At 46.3% G+C, this 18,220-nt stretch overlaps 1 protein-coding gene across 1 annotated transcript in view; it reads left to right on the forward strand.

Moving 5' to 3' along the window:
- Positions 1 to 18,220, forward strand: part of XKR6 (XK related 6) — a 213,314-nt gene that overhangs the window by 24,930 nt on the left and 170,164 nt on the right. The gene's annotated exons all lie outside the window — the stretch shown is intronic.

Here is an 18,220-nt window from a genome sequence, read left to right on the forward strand (position 1 = left end):
TTCCTGACATGCTTAATAAAGATATTTTCATGATTCTGGAGGCAGCCTGAATGCCATTAACTGCTGGCTTTCTGAGGAAGCACAAATGCAGCTCCTAATGCCAGGCTCTGCAGGTTTGGCTCAGCAGCCATCAAGTACCACTCCAGAGCATGGAAAATTGAAATAAAAAGCGCCTTGGCTGGTTGGCATCACCTGAGCCACTGCTTTCTGTCCTGCAGATTGATCTTGTCCATGGATTAGGGTAAGGCAGAGCTGGGGGTGTTTTCTCAGGGATGGGGATGGAGGTGGTTGAATATTCTGGCACACAGGAGACCTGGCAGAGGATCTAAGGAAAATGTCTCTGTCAGCCTGTGTCAGGGTCCCTGTGATATCCATGTGCTGTCTTGGCAGAGTTCAGAGCCTGTAGATGTGCTGACCTTGCAGCCAGAACAGGAATTTGTTATTCCAGTAAAGATGGGCCTTGTCATCACTGGTTTATCTTGGGATTTAGTATTTTTTCACTAATAATTCATAGTGGATCTGTGGGGTAGGAGGAAAGCAGGAAACCTGCAGAGGAATTGTACCTGGAGGTAAATCCTAAAGGGAAAGAGCACCCCTCCCATGAGGAAAGGCTGAAAGAATTGGGATTGTTCATCCTGGAGAAGAGGAGGCTCTGGGGCAGCCTTATTGACCCCTCAAGAGGGGACCCCACAAGAAAGATGGAGAGAGACTGAACCATGGCCTGGAGGGACAGGACAAGGGGGAATGGTTTCAAAATGAAAGAGAGTAGGTTTAGAATGGATATTAGGAGAAAAATCTTCCCTGAGAAGGTGAGGAGGCCCTGGCACAGATTCCCAGAGAAGCTGTGGCTGCCCCTGGATCCCTGGAAGTGTCCAGGTTGGGCAGGACTTGGAACAACCTGGGGTAGTGGAAGATGTCCCTGCCCATGGCAGAGGTGGGATAAGAGGATCTGCAAAGTTCCTTTCCATTCCAAACCCTTCTATAATTCCACGATTGGTTCTCTGGTACCTGGTTTGCTGTGTGTTTTTGATGTGCTGGGAGAAAATAAGTCTGGTGGTTGTATTTTAAGGGATGGTGTTGATTGACAGGGTGACTCAGGATGCCTCTGATCACTTAGGAAAGTGCTGAACATCCCTGTGGGAAGGGAACAGGCTCAGAGCACATCCCTTCCCACAGAGGGAGTATCTGTTCCTCAGGAACAGCCAATTTTTCCCAACTTTTGTGTGTTTCTGCTCTGCATGTAAAACTGGGGAATTCTCACTAGAAAGAAACCAAAAATGTTTGTGTTTAGCTTTTGCCACCTTGAAGACTGCAGGAGAGGAAAGAAGACTTCTCTCATGATAGAACTGTCCTTTTTGGCAGTGTGAACTTTAAAGAAAGCCAAAAGTACAGGAGGAGGATGGAGGCCAAGAGGAGGAGGTGGGATCTTCCATGCTCCCTTCACAGATCCCAAGGATTGCCCCAGTTTGGTGGAGAAACTGAAGCAGGAGGTGGCAGAGAGTTGATTTGCTGCTCTCCATGGATCTGAACAGCTTCTTAAAATAAGCACTTGGAAGGTATCATGTTGCTGAGGAGGTAAATGGTGGAGGAATCACAAGTTGGAGCATGGGGAAGGATACAGGATATGTGACAGAGCTGAGCCCAAGATTTGGGGCAGAGAGGAAGCTGGAATGGGAAAGTCCTGAAAGTGGCTGTACTGTGGCAGAGAAGCCAGAAGAAGAGGGTTTTGTGGTCAAGTGAAATAAAAAGATGTCTCAAGTGTGCCACTTTTATTGAGTTTTCCTCAAATTTTGCAGAGCAGGGTGGCTGAGAAGAAATAGTGGTTGTATTTGTGCTGTTTTCTAAAAAACTTTGGAGAAAACATGATTAGTGTTTTCCATAGTGGTCTTTAGCTTCTTTTCCTGATATCCTGAATTATGAAATCAGAGCATCTGAATTATGAAAAAGCATAGAATAAAGCCCTGGATAATTAGCCTCTTTTGAATTTTAGATTTAGATTGAATATTAGGAAGGAATTCTTCCCTCTGAGGGTGGGGAAGCACTGGCACAGGGTGCCCAGAGAAGCTGTGGCTGCTCCATCCTTGGAAGTGTCCAAGGCCAGGTTGGGCAGGGCTTGGAGCAACCTGGGCTAGTGGGACCCATGGCAAGGGTGTTGGAATGGGATGGGATTTAAGGTCCCTTCCAACCCAAACTCTTCTGTGATTCTGTGAAATTCTTTGATCCTTATTGTGGTGTTCTCCACGTGTGCAGGAGACACAGAGCCTGCCCCTGTGGTAACTTCTGAATTTGACCCATTTCAACCAGAATTTTCAGTGCAGATTTTTCAGATCACAAATGGTCGTTGGGTCCCTGAAAACAGAGGGGAGAGAAAAACCTATTTCAGGTCCAGTGGAATAAGAGGTGCCACGTTTGTGAGAGTCCAGCAGTGAGTTTACCAGGACACACCAATTATTCCAGCTAACAAGGTGAGGATCAGTCACAGGTTGGACTCCATAATCTCAGAGTCCTTTACCAACCTAAATGATTCTGTGATTATTTTCCACCGAAGTTCATCACCACCCCTCTGCTCCTATCTCTGTCCATCTCCAAGGCCATTCCTGTTTTGCAGGTAAATCTTTGGGGGAGAAGTGATGCCATAATCTGATCCCAGGGCTCTGTTTTTCCTCCTGCAGATCCGATCCCAGCTCAGAGTCCCGGCACTACTGGAGGGGGTGTGATAGATTTCCACGTGTTCCCTGCATCTCTGGGAGCTCCGTGTGTTGGCCTGGTTACGGAGATTTTGTTCGATTGTGTTGGTTTAACTCAGTGGGAGGTTATTTGAGAAGGAAATGAAAGGCTCAATGAACAGCGAATGCTTGAAGAAGTGTTAAGAGGAAATTCCAGGCGTCTAAGCTTTAGGTTCTTTTGTTTTAGAGGCTTTTTTTTTTTTTTTGGCTGCTTTTTCAGCCAGCCAGGTTTTGAGCAGTGCAGGAGTAGGTCTGCATGCACAAAGGAAGGGATAACTCCTGCAGGAGTGAGAGAATCCCAGGGAAGAGGAGTTTGTGCAGAGAGGACCTGGGAGTCACAGCAGTTATGGATAAGATAGATTTAGGAGACATTTTTTATGATGAGGGTGGTGAAACACCAACATCATGGGTGCCCCATCCCTGCAAAAATTCAAGGTCAGGTTGGAGCCCTGAGCAAGTTTATATCCCTGCCCATGGCAGGGGGTTAAACACAGAGATCTTAAAAATCTCTTCCAACCCAATCCATTCCATGATTCTATGGAGAGTTTCTACCTGCCTCAGTTGCTGCAGAGGATGATTTATGTCACAACTGTTTGGTAGCAGGACAGGACTTTACAACAGGCAGCTTTGTTGTCACTACTGGGAGAAGTTATTCTGTAAATCAGTTTTATCAAGAAGGGTTTCTGGAGGCCAGAATTCAGCAGAACAGGTCACAGCCTGGGCTGTCACATCCCTGACCTGTGCTGGAGAAAGGAGAACTGTGGGCAGGTGGGGACAGCCAGGTGTGAATGAGAGCATTCAGAGGGGCACAGAATGCTCTGTGTCACCATGTTGGGGACAAGCTCTTACATAGACAGAAATAATTAGGAAGCCTGCTCATCTTAAATGAAAAAGGAAGAGGTTTTGTCCCTTTAGAAACTCTTTTTGTGTCTTTCACTCTGCTTGTATTCTTAATTAGCTGGACATCGGAACTATTTTGAATGTATTTTTCTAGAAGGGACTATTCCTATGGAAAAAAATCTGATTTTATAAATGGATGAGTGTAAAGTATTGCAGAAAAAGAGGACAAGATTGGCTGTTGTGAAATCCCGACTTTCCTGTTAAAAGTGATCATGTCAATTATATCAGAAGCCTGATAGCAATGAAGTAATGAGAGGGAGATTTGATTGCTGAAACAAATGTAATTTTTACAGCATTAAGATCTGGCCAAAACTTCCAATCTGAGGCATTGAATTGCATTCTTATTAGACAACTGTGGTCTTTCCCATTTTGCTACAGACACACAGACTTGTTACTATTTAGGCCAAGTAGGTGCAGTAAGATCTCACTGATCTGCAATTCCTGTCCAAGTTACAACAAAGCAGCTGCTTCCAAAACCCATAATAATTATGACTGCTGATTTTTGCATGCTTGAGATCGATATACTGGAACTAGACTGGAGAGCTCCACTCTGCTTTAAAAGATTTGAGAACTGATCTACACAGCGTGGCAGAGGCTGAAAGTGGAAGGCTTTGTTGGAGGAGGTGTTAAAACGAAGTGTTGACATCTTTCTCCACATTTCATGCAGTTCACTTCTCAAAAAAACAGTCCCTTTTTAATTATCCCTTGGATTTATTCATCTTGCCCAAAGTTTTTTCACATAATCAGTGAAAGGTGGTTGCATGTGCCTATCTTCTGTTCTCAGCAGGATGCTGGATTGTCCTTGCACTGAGCATCCTTCTGCATCCCTCATATAATTCTCCAGTTCTTGAGGATTCCTGTTTAACATTTCTGCCTGGCTACTACATGTGGGTTTTACAATTAATATCACAGCTGAGGTATACTGGGAGATCAGATGATTTATAAAAAAGAGTATAAAAGCCTCGTTTCATAAAAATAAATCTTGTGAAACCACGTCTGTAACCTTTAAAGTGAGCAGTAGTACTTCTGGAGAGATGGATTCTGTGAAATTACATTGTAAAGAGACAGAGGGGAGCCTCTCTCTTGGCTCCAGGGCAGTAAAACTCAGCCCCTGGTCTTACCATCATCTAACAAAGAATCTGATGGGTTCAAGAGCCAGCACATAATTCCAAGCCCAAGGTGTGACAGAGTTGAGCTGGATTTAGTACAAGATTGTTTTGCCAGGGACTGAACTGAGGCATGAGATGACCCTGAGGGTGGGCATTGGTCCAGCATCTCATGGCAGCCCTGAAGTGGTGACTTAGAACCCAAGGGAAGCAGCCAGACCATCTCCAGAGGAGAGGTCAGACCCTGGCTCAGCTCTTCCAGTGCTGGTCACACTGCAGAGCCTCCAGAGCAGTTTTGGCACGGGAGCAGCATCACCTGAGACCAGCCTTCCTTTATTCAGTGGTGGTGTGTCCTGTCTGTGCCAGCTGCTGCCTCGGGTCCTGTCCCCAAAATTCCCCATCTGGAGCAAGCAGCAGTGAACGAGGCCAGGGTACAACGGTGCTGCTTTGTCAGCAGAGCAGATTTGGGTGAGATTCAGCCACAGCAGCTGTTCCAAGGCAGAGCAGGTGGGAAATGCCAAACCTTGCATTGCCTGAGGAGAGATGTTCTCGTTCTGCTTACCCAGGAGCTTATCAAAAGGAATCACAGAATGTCCTGAGCTGAAAGAGACCCACCAGGAGTCCAACTCCTGGCCCTACACAGACACCTTAACAATCCCACTCAGTGCCTGAGAACATTTTCCAAACTCCTGGAGCTCTGGTGGCCTTGGGGCTCTTTGAAGTTGCAGAGAAGTCTTGGTGTGATTTTATTCCAAATGGGTTAAAAAGACTTTCTGCCTTAGCACAGGAGCAAGTCAGGAACAAATTCCTCCAGCTCCTCTTCCAGGCTGCAGGGCAGTTTCTGGTAATTGTTCTTCACAAAGGGAATGGAAGGAGTGGACTGGTCCTTTTGTCATCTCCTGAAGAGTTTTTTTTTCCCTTACAAAGGTAGCACATCTTCCAAGGTGGGCGACTGGTCTAATGTTGTAGGATCACAGGCAGGGACACCTTCCACTATCCCAGGCTGCTCCAAGCTCTGTCCAACCTGACCTTGGGCACTTCCAGGGATGGGGAAGCCACAACTTCCCTGGACAACCTGTGCCAGGGGCTCACCACCCTCACAGGGAGGAATTTTTTCCTAAAATATCTAATCTAAACCTCTCCCCTTTCAGTTTGTTTATCTGATGGATTAATGCCCCAAGGAAATACACTCTTCCAGCATATGGGAAGAGTCCCTGATGTTATTTAGGTGAAGAGTTGATGGTAACAATAATAGAAGGAGTTTTTAGGCCAAAGTGTTGAAAAGCATTGTTTATACTGAGATCAGGGAAAAAAATTGTAAATAATTCCATGAAAAGAAAGACCAACCAATAGAGTTTTCTAGTCTTGTGTGTTGGTACATTTTCCATTATTTCAGTAAAGTTCTCAGCTCCACAAAACTCACCATCTGATGACCAGGTTCTGTTACTTTTGGATAGTTGGATGTCTCCTCAGGAGACAAAAGCAAAGTGAAGCAGCTCTGTGCTGGTGACAGCGTGAACATGCTCATTGAAAGCTTCATTTAATGTTTATAAACATCAGGGATGACAGAAATGTTGTAACTTCAGCATTTAGCGATTTTTATTTTTGAAAAAAAAAATGCAGTTAAGGCACTTTGAGGCTGCTGAAACAGCGAAGCAAACATTTGTAAGTTTGTAGGAAATCTGTGTCACACTTCTCAAGTCTCTAGCTGTGGGTAGGAGGAGAAGTGTCAGCTTATCTCCAGGAACTCAAACATCCTGATTGTATCACATAGAATCAACCTCTCAGATTCATTCCTGCTCGGAGAAACCCAGTCACATGAAATCGGCCAGTTTTGAAGAAGGACTTTGAAGCTTTGTGACCACTGGCATTTGTGTCAAGGCAGGGTTATTTACAGGCTGCTGTGAAGGGGTTTAACTAATCAGTGGCAGCATTAGCCAGTTTTTCATGCTTGGAGAGTAGAACTATCAAAGCCCTGAGTTTTGAGCGGGCTCGAAGAGGTTTCTCACTTTGAGGCATCGTGCTGTGAACTCTGCTTGAGGCACAGCAAGGCAATGGGTTCATTTGGTGTTCAATATGTAAAAAAAGCAATATTCAGGAGGTAGAAGGAGTCTGGCTACAAGGGTGGAGGTTTAAACATCGTCCAAGAGTGTTTGGTTTGTGTTAGGAAAGCCAGAATTCACCTGCAGTTGATGCTTGCAAGGGGATGTCAGGAAGAACAAGAATGTTTTTAAAGGCTGTGTGCATGTGGCACTTGGGGACATGGTTTAATGGTGGGCTTGTCAGTGCTGGGGGAATGGTTGGACTTGATAATCTTGGAAGGCTTTTCCAGCCTGAATAATTCCATGATCCTCTGCTTGTGTGCCTTGGCCTCTGCCATGAGCAAAGGGGTTTGAGACACAGAGGAACATCAGCAGTGGGTAAGGGTGGGGTCAGGGATTACCTGCAGATCCATGGGTTCCACTGGGTGCTGAGAAGTGGCTGGTGTCACAGCAAGGCCACTCTGAAAGTTCATGGAGATGATGGGAAAATGGTAAAGCCTGACCCTCCCTGGCTGTCCCCTCCTGTCAGGGAGTTGTGCAGAGCCACAAGGTCCCCCCTGAGCCTCCTTTTCTCCAGGCTGAGCCCCTTTCCAGCTCCCTCAGCCTCTCCTGGTGCTCCAGCCCCTTCCCCAGCTCCATGGCTCTCCCAGAAAAGGGAAGCCACCAGCATCCACCAGCATGTCAGGCTCTTTAAACAGGAGCTCAGCCACGAGAGAGAAGTGACCTGACCCCCTTTGCTGGTCATACACAAAATCCCAGTTTTGTGCCTCACAAAAAGAACTTCTCTAAACTAGAGGGGATTCACTATCAGGCCAACAGTGTGGGGTGTTTGGACACAAAAAGCATTTATACTTGCTGTAATACATTTCTATTTTCAATAAGATCTTTATTGCTGTGATGAAAAAGTAAGGTAGATAAGGTATCTTAGTGTATCATGATGTTGTCATGAGTGGTGCACTTGCAGGGTGCAAAGCCAGAGCCAAAACTGAGCCCATAGACAACTCTCCCTTCCCAAAATGATCCAAGGGGTTTTTTCACTGCAGAGTTCAGGCTGAGAACAAGAAGCATGTGTTCTCCCTGAGCAGAGCTGGCTCTGTTGGCAAAACTGTTACCAAACATCTCACAAAACTACAGAGTGGGTTGAACTTCCCAGGTTTTACATTTATAAGGAAAAGCAGTCAAATATCTTTTTTTTTTTTTTTTTCCTCACCAGCAACAGATTGCACCGAATCCGAATTAGGTGGCTGCCATCTGCTTTCACACAGGCTTGGAAAACAGGCCAGCCCTCCTCAGCATGGGTGGGGAGGGTGCTGGGGAGTGTTTACAACTCTGTGTTTACGGGATTTGGGATTAATGTGCTGTTTTCTTTTTCTGAGACAGAGTGAAATTGAATTAGGCTTTGAGCAAAACACTGAGCGCCGCTCGCTTTCAGCACCGCAGTGTAATTTAGAAAAATGAGCTGCTCAAATCGTTCTCTACCAAAATATTCTGACCTCACCCAATTCAGTTTGGTAGTATATCAGCCTGAGGTGTGTATTTTGACAGTTTTTCTGCTTTCAGTGCACTATAACAGACTCAGGTGATACATTCTGGAGTCTCAGTGGTGAAGCAGAACCCCTCGGAATTGGGAGAAAAAGAATAAGGTTTTATGGACTGTAAAGTTGGATAACTGTGATTTTCAGGGTAGGATGTCCATGTCATCATCCCTAGAAGTGTTCCAAAAGTGTGTGGATGTGTCAGTTGAGGACATGGTTTAGTGGTGAACATGGTGGTGGTGCTGGGCTGGTTGTTGAACATGGTGATCTCAGAGGTCTTTTCCAGCCAGGCTCTGTAATTCTGTGATTTTATGATTCTGTGACTCAAGACATCCCAGAGTCCATAAATCATAGGGTTACTTGACCTTGCCCCCCTGTCAGGGCAGGTTGTGTCTGAGCCACGCAGGTACATCTTCCAATTTTAGTCTTATTTGTTTAAAAAGGTGGCAGCATGGAAAAAATGATATTAACACTGAAGTCAGGCTCAGCCAGGTCCTGGAACAAGCACCTTTGGGAACACAGCAGGGCTTGTGCCAGGCTTCTCCTACATCCCTGCAGCCCCTCATTGCTGGGCTTCTGGGGGTGACACTGAGCTACCAGGGGTGAAATTTTGGGTGGTGACCCCCATCAGTGCAGACAGCTGAAGGTGTCACTCTGTGTGCAGAGTGCCTTGGGAAGCCAAGGGAAAAACAGGCCTGAATTCCACGATGGATAAGGATACTCCTGTAAGGAGCAGTTCCCTGTCTGGTTATTCCACTTGACTTGCCTGATTTAACTGATTTCCCCTGATTTCACACACAGGGGCTTGGCTGAAGCTTTTCTCAGCTGCAGGGATGAATCAAAGAGCTCCAGGCAGCAGGTGGGCTGGAGAGAGATTTTGATACCAGCGAAGGTACAGACACAGGAAAAGAAATCTTTGGATAGTTACATTTATTGGGCATTTCCATGCCTGGTTTTAGTGTCTGACTGACGCTACAGTTCCCAGGTGCTGCTCAGAGCAGAGCTGAGCAGCTCCAGCACACACTGAAAGCAGCATTTGCACAAGGCACCAGACTACAAAACATCTGTACTTGGATCTGCTTTAGTTTTTAACTTGAAATCTTCAGCTGGATCAGCCTTTCCACTACAGCTCATTTACGCTGCTGCTGGAGGAGTATAATTTTTTCTCATATTTGCACTTCCAGGGTGGTTTTAAGTGGGAAGTGAGTTTCAGACCTTCAATTTTCTGATGGTTTCTTTGTGTTTTCATGACAGATGAACAGCTGGATGCAGTAGCCTTTAACCAAGCCCCAGAGCATCCCTTCATTGCCGTTAATTCACAGCAGAGCCTGTGAGACCTGTTGCAAATAAGTCATGGGAGGATAAAGCAAAGCAAAGCTCGTTGTGTCTCAGAGCTGCTTTGTTTTTTCATTTGATAATAATTTTTTGGGTTTTAATTATTTAAGCTGTTGTATTTTGCCTTGTGTAACCCTGGGTTTGTGCACTGCTATGGATGGGACAGCTCAGGAACAGAGGGAGGGATTCATGCTCAGAACACTCAGATTTACTCTTGTGACCTTTGGACACAGAGCAGGGTTGATAAATCTCTGCTGACAAGCAGAGAGGCATCACCACTTGGAATTTTTAAATGTGGAACAGCAGCAATTAGGGAAGAATGAGTTTGTGTTGCTAGAGCTGGGAATTTATTTAAGGGAAGATGGATTCGGTGTGAGGTGTTGATGAAGAACGTTTTGTTTTTGCCTGGTTCCTGAAAAGCGCTTTTTAATAAATTGCTGATCTTTGGAGACCTGTAAGAAATACCACGGATTGCCTTTTATCAGCCTATAATGTGCTTTCATCACTCCAGAGAAGGATGTGAGAGTGATACTGAGTTGGTCCCTGGAGAAAGGCAGGAGACACCGCTGACGGCTCCGGAGTTACAGCGAGTCTGCCTTGAAATGGAGCTTAAATTTCCTCGTTAGCACAAATATCTCTCTAACCTTATCACCAAAGTGCTGCTGCTCGTTTCTCACACACAGAATTACTCTTCTGTAATACTACAAGTAATTTACCTCAGTAATACTGAGTCAAAAACAACTCCTGTCTGAGCTGTTATGATTTATTGCTTCTTGAGGCTCTTAAGATTGAAATGGCTTTTCCAGCCTTGAAACTCTAAAATGCCTAAATATTATACTCTGCATTTACTACAAGGCAAAATCTATGTGGATTTGATGGCATTGAGATAATCAAGATGAGATGCTGGATGGCCTTTTTGCAAACATTTTCTGAGAATAACATCAAAAAGTAACCAGATGTTAGAAGCGTTGTAACCCTGCTGTATTTCTTGGAATCACAGAGTGGTTTGGGTTGGAAGGGACCTTAAAAGCTTATTTTATTCCACCCTCCTGCCATGAGCAGGGACACCTTCCACTATCCCAGGTTGTTCCAAGCCCCTCCCAGCACACCCTGTGCTTTGCCCACCCTGTGACCTGCCAGCTCAGGGATTCACCACTGTGCACCCGTATTTTATTTTAACATTTTAGTTTCTGTGGCTGAATGGAGCTAAGTTAGAGTTTGCCTCCGAGGACAATTTGTTCCCCTCCTCCTTCCAGTGCACAGCTTAGCGGGGTTTAAAAACTGCTGACATTGTTTTAAGGGCGATTTTTGTAAATGCAGCAGGGAGAGGATGTTGCTGGAAACCAAGGGAACAGAAGGGAAGGGTTGCTGTGGCTCCAGGCTGGAGGAGAGGCTGCACCACTGCTGGAGAATGATTCTCTCACTTTGAGGTGCTTCTCCTGCCCCTTCTGCAAAGGCTCTCCAGCTGTCAGGAGGAGGGGTATTATTGGGAGAAAAACGGGAGGAGTTTTGTAACAGGGCTGGGGGCAAAAGTAATAGAATCAGAGAAAGGTTTGGGTTGGAAAGAACCTTAGGGATCGTCTCATTCCAACCCCCTGCCATGGGCAGGGACACCTTCCACTATCCCAGGTTGCTCCAAGCCCCATCCAGCCTGGCCTTGGGCACTTCCAGGGATCCAGGGGCAGCCACAGCTTCTCTGGGCACCCTGTGCCAGGGCCTCCCCACCCTCCCAGGGAACAATTCCTTCCCAATATCCCATCTATCTCTTCCCTCTTTCAGCTCAAAACCATTCCCTCTTGTCCTTTCCCTCCATCCCTTGTCCCCAGTCCCTCTCCAGCTCTCCTGGAGCCCCTTTAGGCTCTGGAAGGGGCTCTGAGCTCTCCCTGGATCCTTCTCTTCTCCAGGTGAGCACCCCCAGCTCTCCCAGCCTGGCTCCAGAGCAGAGGGGCTCCAGCCCTCTGAAGTGATTTGCTTAAATGATCACTGAAACACCCAGGATGCTGGGAGAGAAGATCAATGGCAGAGCTTTTTGGGAAAAATGCAGGGAGACCACAGAGGAGCTTATTCCCATGTGGACACACCGCAGCAGGGATTTATTTTTTCCACCTGGGTATAAAAACAGGAGGTGTGTGAGCACCGATCATTGAGGTGAGCGCATTACAAACACTCCCCTAATTCAGCACATGCTAAAATAGCCCGAGCTGGTTAAATGCACGGTATTGCTGGGAGCCTTTATGTTTGAGCACGCTGCAAAAGCAGTGGGTTCTCTTGTTGAAGAGCCTGAACAAAGGAGGGCAGTTATGTGCTCAGTCACTCCAAGCAGCGAACAAAAATACCTTGGAGTAGCAGTGAAAGGCGTGCCTGGGAAAAGGAGGGCAAGTGCTCTGCCTTTGTGGTCTGGAGCCCTGTCCTCACCAGGTCGTGTCAGGCAAGAGCTGCTGGCTCAGGGAGCCACCTCAGGTAAAGCTTTTTAGAAGGGCACAAAGTGAAAAATGAGGAGAATGATTCACCCAGCTCTGCATGGCAAGCAGGACCAGAGCCCTCTGTGTGAGGACAGAGGCAGCTTTGGGTTTGATTTTGGCAGCCACAAAATTTAAAACAACATCTGGTTTGTGGTTTTGGAGGTGGAAGCCAGCATGCCTGAGTGTGACCTCACTCCTCATCCCACAGGCTCTGCTTGTGTTCTCATGGGGGATTTCCCTGCATCCCACACAGAACTTGAATATTCCAAGACCCTGGACCGCTTCCATCCCTTGGCATCGTAACATTGCAACAAGCACCAATTTTCTTGTTTTTCTCCCGTGCAATTGAAGAGTCGAAATCTGTGATGAATATATTAACATTCATTGAATTATAGAACAGATATTTAGCATTTTTCCTGAAGGATCCTAAAATGCTTTGCAGACACTTTCATGTATCACTACACAAATGCAGCTGCTTTTGCTTCATGCTTAGATTTAATTTGAGATGAAGGGAGAGGATTTGCTCTGTTATATCACAGAATCACAGAGTGGTTTGGGTTTGGAAGGGACCTTAAAGCTCATCTCATTCCACCCCCTGCCATGGCCAGGAGACTTCCCACTATCCCAGGTTGCTCCAAGCCCCATCCAGCCTGGCCTTGGACACTTCCAGGGATCCAGGGGCAGCCACAGCTTCTCTGGGCACCCTGTGCCAGGGCCTCACCACCCTCACAAGGAAAAATTTTTTCCTAATATCCCATCTAAACCTACACTCTGCACAGTGTTTTTTACAGGAGGACACATGATGAGTATGAGCAGAGGATTTAGTGCATCAACCCAGGTTACAATTGCATCCAATGCCCCTCTTACACTTCTGGTGGCCTCAGGCTGAGAGGTGACATCTCATGAGCTTTGCTGTATCCAGTCTGGCTTTACCATTGGAATTTGGAGGTGCAAGACCAGGTCCACATATCTTCTTGAACCAGCTGAGTGCCCCACCCATCATTGCTGTGGGTTTAGCATCCTCCTTTTCTCCTGAAATGAAAAACCCTCCAAATATTCAGGGTGAAAGGTGACAAAATACAAATACAAAATCTATTCTGAGGCTCCTTAAGGTGGGGGAATTGGCTATTGGTGCTTCCTCCACTCTCACAGCTCTGCCTCACTCCTGAGCCAAGATTCATTTCCATGGCAGGTGCCCTGTGCTCTTCCCTCATGGATAATGGGGGTGTGAAGAGTCCCTGTAACTCAGTTCTGGAAAGCAGCTCCTGCCTTCCTTCACCCCTTCCCAGAGCTGGCTTTGCCCACTGCTGTTCCTGTTGCCCCAGCCCTGAGCAGGGATTGTTAATCAAGGTCATAATCAGCCTCTTGCAGGTCTTTGTTGCCCAGACTGGTGCTCCCTGCTTTCCACTTCCTGTGATTTTTTTCCTGTCTCTAGCAAAGCTGCATCCATTTGAAAGCTCCTGTTCCATCTTCCCCTTTCTTTAAGATGTATTCGTGCATTTTTTTTCTCTTTTGTAATCAAAACAATCTCCAAGCCCTGCCAGGATCAGGATCTCTCTGAGTGATTTCAAATGCAGTGTGAGAAAGATTTAGACCTGAAGAGACCTAACTTGTAAAATGCACTCAGTGGAAACCCTTCAAATTCAAAAGCTGCTTACAGTGCCCATATTGGATGGTAAAGAGGCTGGATTCCAGGCTGGAAAGGGTCAAACACCACTTGTAGAGGGTTGGAGCAGCTGAAATTGCTCTCTTAGTCCACAGACATCAGGAGGGTGGTGGCACCTGGAGAGCCTGGCATGAATTGCCCAGAGAAGCTGTGGCTGCCCCTGGATCCCTGGAAGTGTCCAAGGCCAGGTTGGACAGGGCTTGGAGCAACCTGGGATAGTGGAAGATGTCCCTGATCACGGAAAGGGATGGAACTGAATGATCTTTATGTTCCCTCCTGGATGATCTTTAATGTCCCTTCCAATCCAAGCCATTCTGTCATTCCATGATTGGTGGCAGAGTGAGCTCCTGGCTGCAGTTAAAGGTGACTGAGACTTCAAACTAACCTAAGGCAGAAGGGGAAAATTCAAGTTTGTGATACCCCAGGAGGTTTGGGTAACCCTTAAGTTTCCTGATGCATGCTGTGCCTCCTGCAGCTCCTGTGGAATGGTGACAGAGGTGTCCAGGGAGAAGAAGGCCATACAGGAACTGGAGCATGGTGCCACCACCTTGGAGCTGCTCCACCTCTAGGCAAATAATTCACTAATTTTTAGCTTCAAATGTAACTTATTTTGCACTCTATGAAAGCTGCCATTGAGCAATCCCAGTTTTCTTCACAGCTCCCAAATTTTGTAAACACTGTCACTACAAAAGGCAAAGCTACTGGAAACGTTTCTTCCCAAAGCCAGTGTGGGAGTTAATTAACATTTGAGGACCTGGGTTCACTTCCTTTGGGCTGATCTTGTCCAAGTGTGAGACAGGGGGACAGATCCTGATGGGATGGTGCTCATGTGTCACTTGAGAGCAGAAATGCTGCTTCAATGTCCTGTACCTGGTGACTTCCAAGAGGGTTTTAAGTATTCACAGCCCTCACTGAGCTTTTCTGGGGACAGTTTGGGCACTTCCATGTCACCGTTTCATTGAAGAGCATTGTAATGATTGTAATTACTAACATCCAGTTCAGACACCTAAAGGAAGGAAGCCTTGCTTTGAGGCTGGAATTTGTGTATTGCAGACAGATGGGTGAACTGCTGAAGATAATCAGAGGTCAGCTGGTTAAGCCTTATTTTTTTGAATAGCCTTGTTGGGGTTAGAGAGTGCTTTCTTAAAGAGTATTTACTGCATAATCTGTGCAGATGAGTGTAAGAGAGCCTTTGAAGGAATTAGCGAAATTCAGCTGAGACTGCTTTGCATTCAGGCAGTAGAGAGCTGCTGAAAACCCAAATGGCTGAGGGATCCTCCTCTGGTGACCCTAAAAACACATTTAAACCTCCTTTTCCACCTGCCAGCCTGATCTGTGACCTCACCATGGCCTGACAAAGCGGAGTTCTCGTGAAATGTGCTCCAGCTTTTAAGAGGGGGTAGTTAAGATCACTTTTGCTCCAGCAGAATGATAGGAAAATGCTGACACTCCTCATTTTTTTTTTGAAGGAAAAATCCATATGCCACAGCCTTGTGTGAACAAATGTGTTGTCTGGGCTGGATGGACAGAGTTAGCTAGGCAGTGATGAGTCTGCTCACAGGAAGAATCTACATCAAAGGGTGAAGTGATGGAAGCTGGAGAAATCAGGCTGGAAAAATAGCTATTTATTGGGAGTGTTCCCACAGCTAATGCTGGGATCATGATCCTCTTAATGTGCCAGTGACTGGAGTGCAGTGTCTCAGCAGGGCAGCACTTACAGTCTGTCTGTTTGTGTCTGTCTGTCTGTCTGGAAAATCCTGTGGCATCTGTGACAGAGCCACAAAAGTGCTGATTTACTCCTTACCTCTGCTGGGTGGGAGCAAATGGCAAATTAATTGGGGCTTGGTGCAGTAGCTTGTGCTGCATGGATGAAAATCTTCCCTCAGGAAAAGGTTTCAGGTTTTTAAGTGTCAGGACAGGCTTAGAAGGAGCAATTTCAGCAGCTGCTGGTGCCTCTGAGGCTTTCTCTCTTCCCTGTGATGATGTGGGAGAAGGTTTTTTTTTTTCATCCTTCACCCATGGAGTAATAATAAAACTTAAAGAAGAATTTAAACCATCCTGATGCAGTTTGGGACAGCTGTGCAAGGGATTGAATCATGTCCTGAAGAGAGCAAATGCACAGGAAGGATTTTACTTGGCTTTTCTCTAAAAGTGATTCTGCCAGAGGTGCTCAGAAGTGGCAGAAGCAGCAGGATCTGCTGGAAGCAGGCAGAGCTGCACAGCAGCTGTCCCCTGGCTCAGGGTGAGGCTGCACAGTTGTCCCCATCGTTGGCTCCACAGCAAATCTGGCAGTCCTGCTGCTGTTTATTTTCCCAACATAAAACCATAAAATAGCCCATAAAGACAGGCTGGGAGTACTGGGGGTGTTCAGCCTGGAAAGAGAAGGATCCAGGGAGAGCTCAGAGCCCCTTCCAGTGCCTAAAGAAGCTTCAAGAGAGCTGGAGAGGGACTGGGAACAAGGGATGGAGGGACAGGACAAGGGAGAATGGCTTAAACTGAAAGAGGGTAGGTTTAGATGAGAGATTTTAGGAATGGATTCTTGGCTGAGGGTGGGGAGGCCCTGGCACAGGGTGCCCAGAGAAGCTGTGGCTGCCCCTGGATCCCTGGAAGTGTCCAAGGCCAGGCTGGATGGGGTTTGGAGCAGCCTGGGATAGTGGAAGGTGTCCCTGGCAGAGATGTGGAACTGGATGGTCTTTAAGGCCCCTTCCTGTCCAGAGCATTCTGTGGTTCTGGGATTCCAGATGTGACAGGAGTGCTGTGGGCACCACTTCATTATCATTCACATCTGTTTTCACTTCTTGTTTGCAGGGCATTCCTGTTCCAATAGGGCATCCTGAAGAGCTGTCCTCAGTGTTCTCAGGATAGATTTCCTTATTCTGAATTCTCATAATATGAGTGACCAAAAAAAGACACAAACCCTAAATGCTGGTTTGTGTTTACTGTTTGTTATCCTGAAATTCCTTGCTGGGATACTGTTGCTGGATCCCACTCTGAAAAATGCTCTAATACCAACAGAGAGCAGCTAATTTTGTCCTTTGTAAATTTAATTTAGACTTTCAAAGGGCTCTCCCTTGACCTCATGAGTTTAGGGGAAGGTCTGTAGATGAGTGTTAGCCTGTTTTCCCTGTCATTGTTCCCAACTCAGATTTATCAGCAATCTTTCCCAGATTTTCATTTAAAGCACCAATGCCCTAGTGTATAATACTCCAGTTAAATCCAGCTGTATTAATGTCTTATCTGATTTCTCATGCACAATTTTGGTACCTAGAAGAGAACAGGAGGACGACCTCCCTCTAAAAGGAGTGTTCATGCCATGAGAAGAAATAGGAGTGCAGATTACACTTCGAATTTTACTTCTGAAGCACCAATGTGTGTTCATGGAATTGGTCAGTTACTGCTCCCCAAGGCACACTGTGAACTTGTAATGGAGCCACTGGACATAAATAAATGCTTTAAGCAGTTTAGCTGGAAGTGTGGATCCTCACCTTTCCCCTTTTCCCTCCTCTGTCTCCATTCCTGCCTCCTGCCTGGCACTGCAATGATTTGAAGGGGTTTGTATCTTATTTCCACGTGGCTGCCTTGGAGATCTTTTCCACCAGCTTCCCCCTGGACTCTCTACAAACATTAAAAGATGTTTGAAATTACTCAACCTCAACAGTGTTTGAAATTGAGCCATGTTCTGTTGTGTCAACAAAGTGCTGCAAGTGCTGATTGTAGAGGCCAGAATAAAGGTTTCCAGCTCTGGTGCTGCTGCCCACAAAATTCCCTTATTAAGTGATATTTCCCCACCTGAGAGCTCAGATGTGCTGCTCTGGTTGCTTATTTGTCCATCTTCTATTTTATTTGTATTTTATTTAGATTCTATAATCAATGAACAGGTTGAAACAGTTCTGCTGCAAGACTTCCACCCCTCTGCCATGGCAGGGACACCTTCCACTATCCCAGGCTGCTCCAAGCCCCATCCAGCCTGGCCTTGGACACTTCCAGGGATCCAGGGGCAGCCACAGCTTCTCTGGGCACCCTGTGCCAGGGCCCCCTCACCCTCACAGGGGAGAATTTCCTCCTATGTCCCATCTAAATCTCTCCTCCTTCTCCTGCTTTGTCCCATCCCTTATCAGCCCATGTAAAAAGTCACTCTCTCGATCCTTCCCTGCTTGTTTTCCTGTGTGGACTTGGATCTACTCAGAAATTATTTGGAGAAGAATTAAGAGCTTTGTGGGTTATTCCAAATTTGTGGTTTTACTTGGAGTCTGAATATTTTTACGGTGCCCTAGTTGGCAGTGCTGTGTTTTTTACTAGAGCAGAATGTTTCAGGGGTGGAGGAGTATTTCACACTTGTGTTGTCCATGAAATACATGGAAAAAAGAGGAATTTGTCCAGTTTTGGTCTCAGATGGTGTCTTCCCTGAGCAGCCTCTACTCTGGAGCCAGGCTGGGAGAGCTGGGAAT

Source organism: Sturnus vulgaris, chromosome 3 (assembly GCF_052056855.1).
Source record: "Sturnus vulgaris isolate bStuVul1 chromosome 3, bStuVul1.hap1, whole genome shotgun sequence".
Lineage (NCBI taxonomy): Eukaryota > Metazoa > Chordata > Aves > Passeriformes > Sturnidae > Sturnus > Sturnus vulgaris.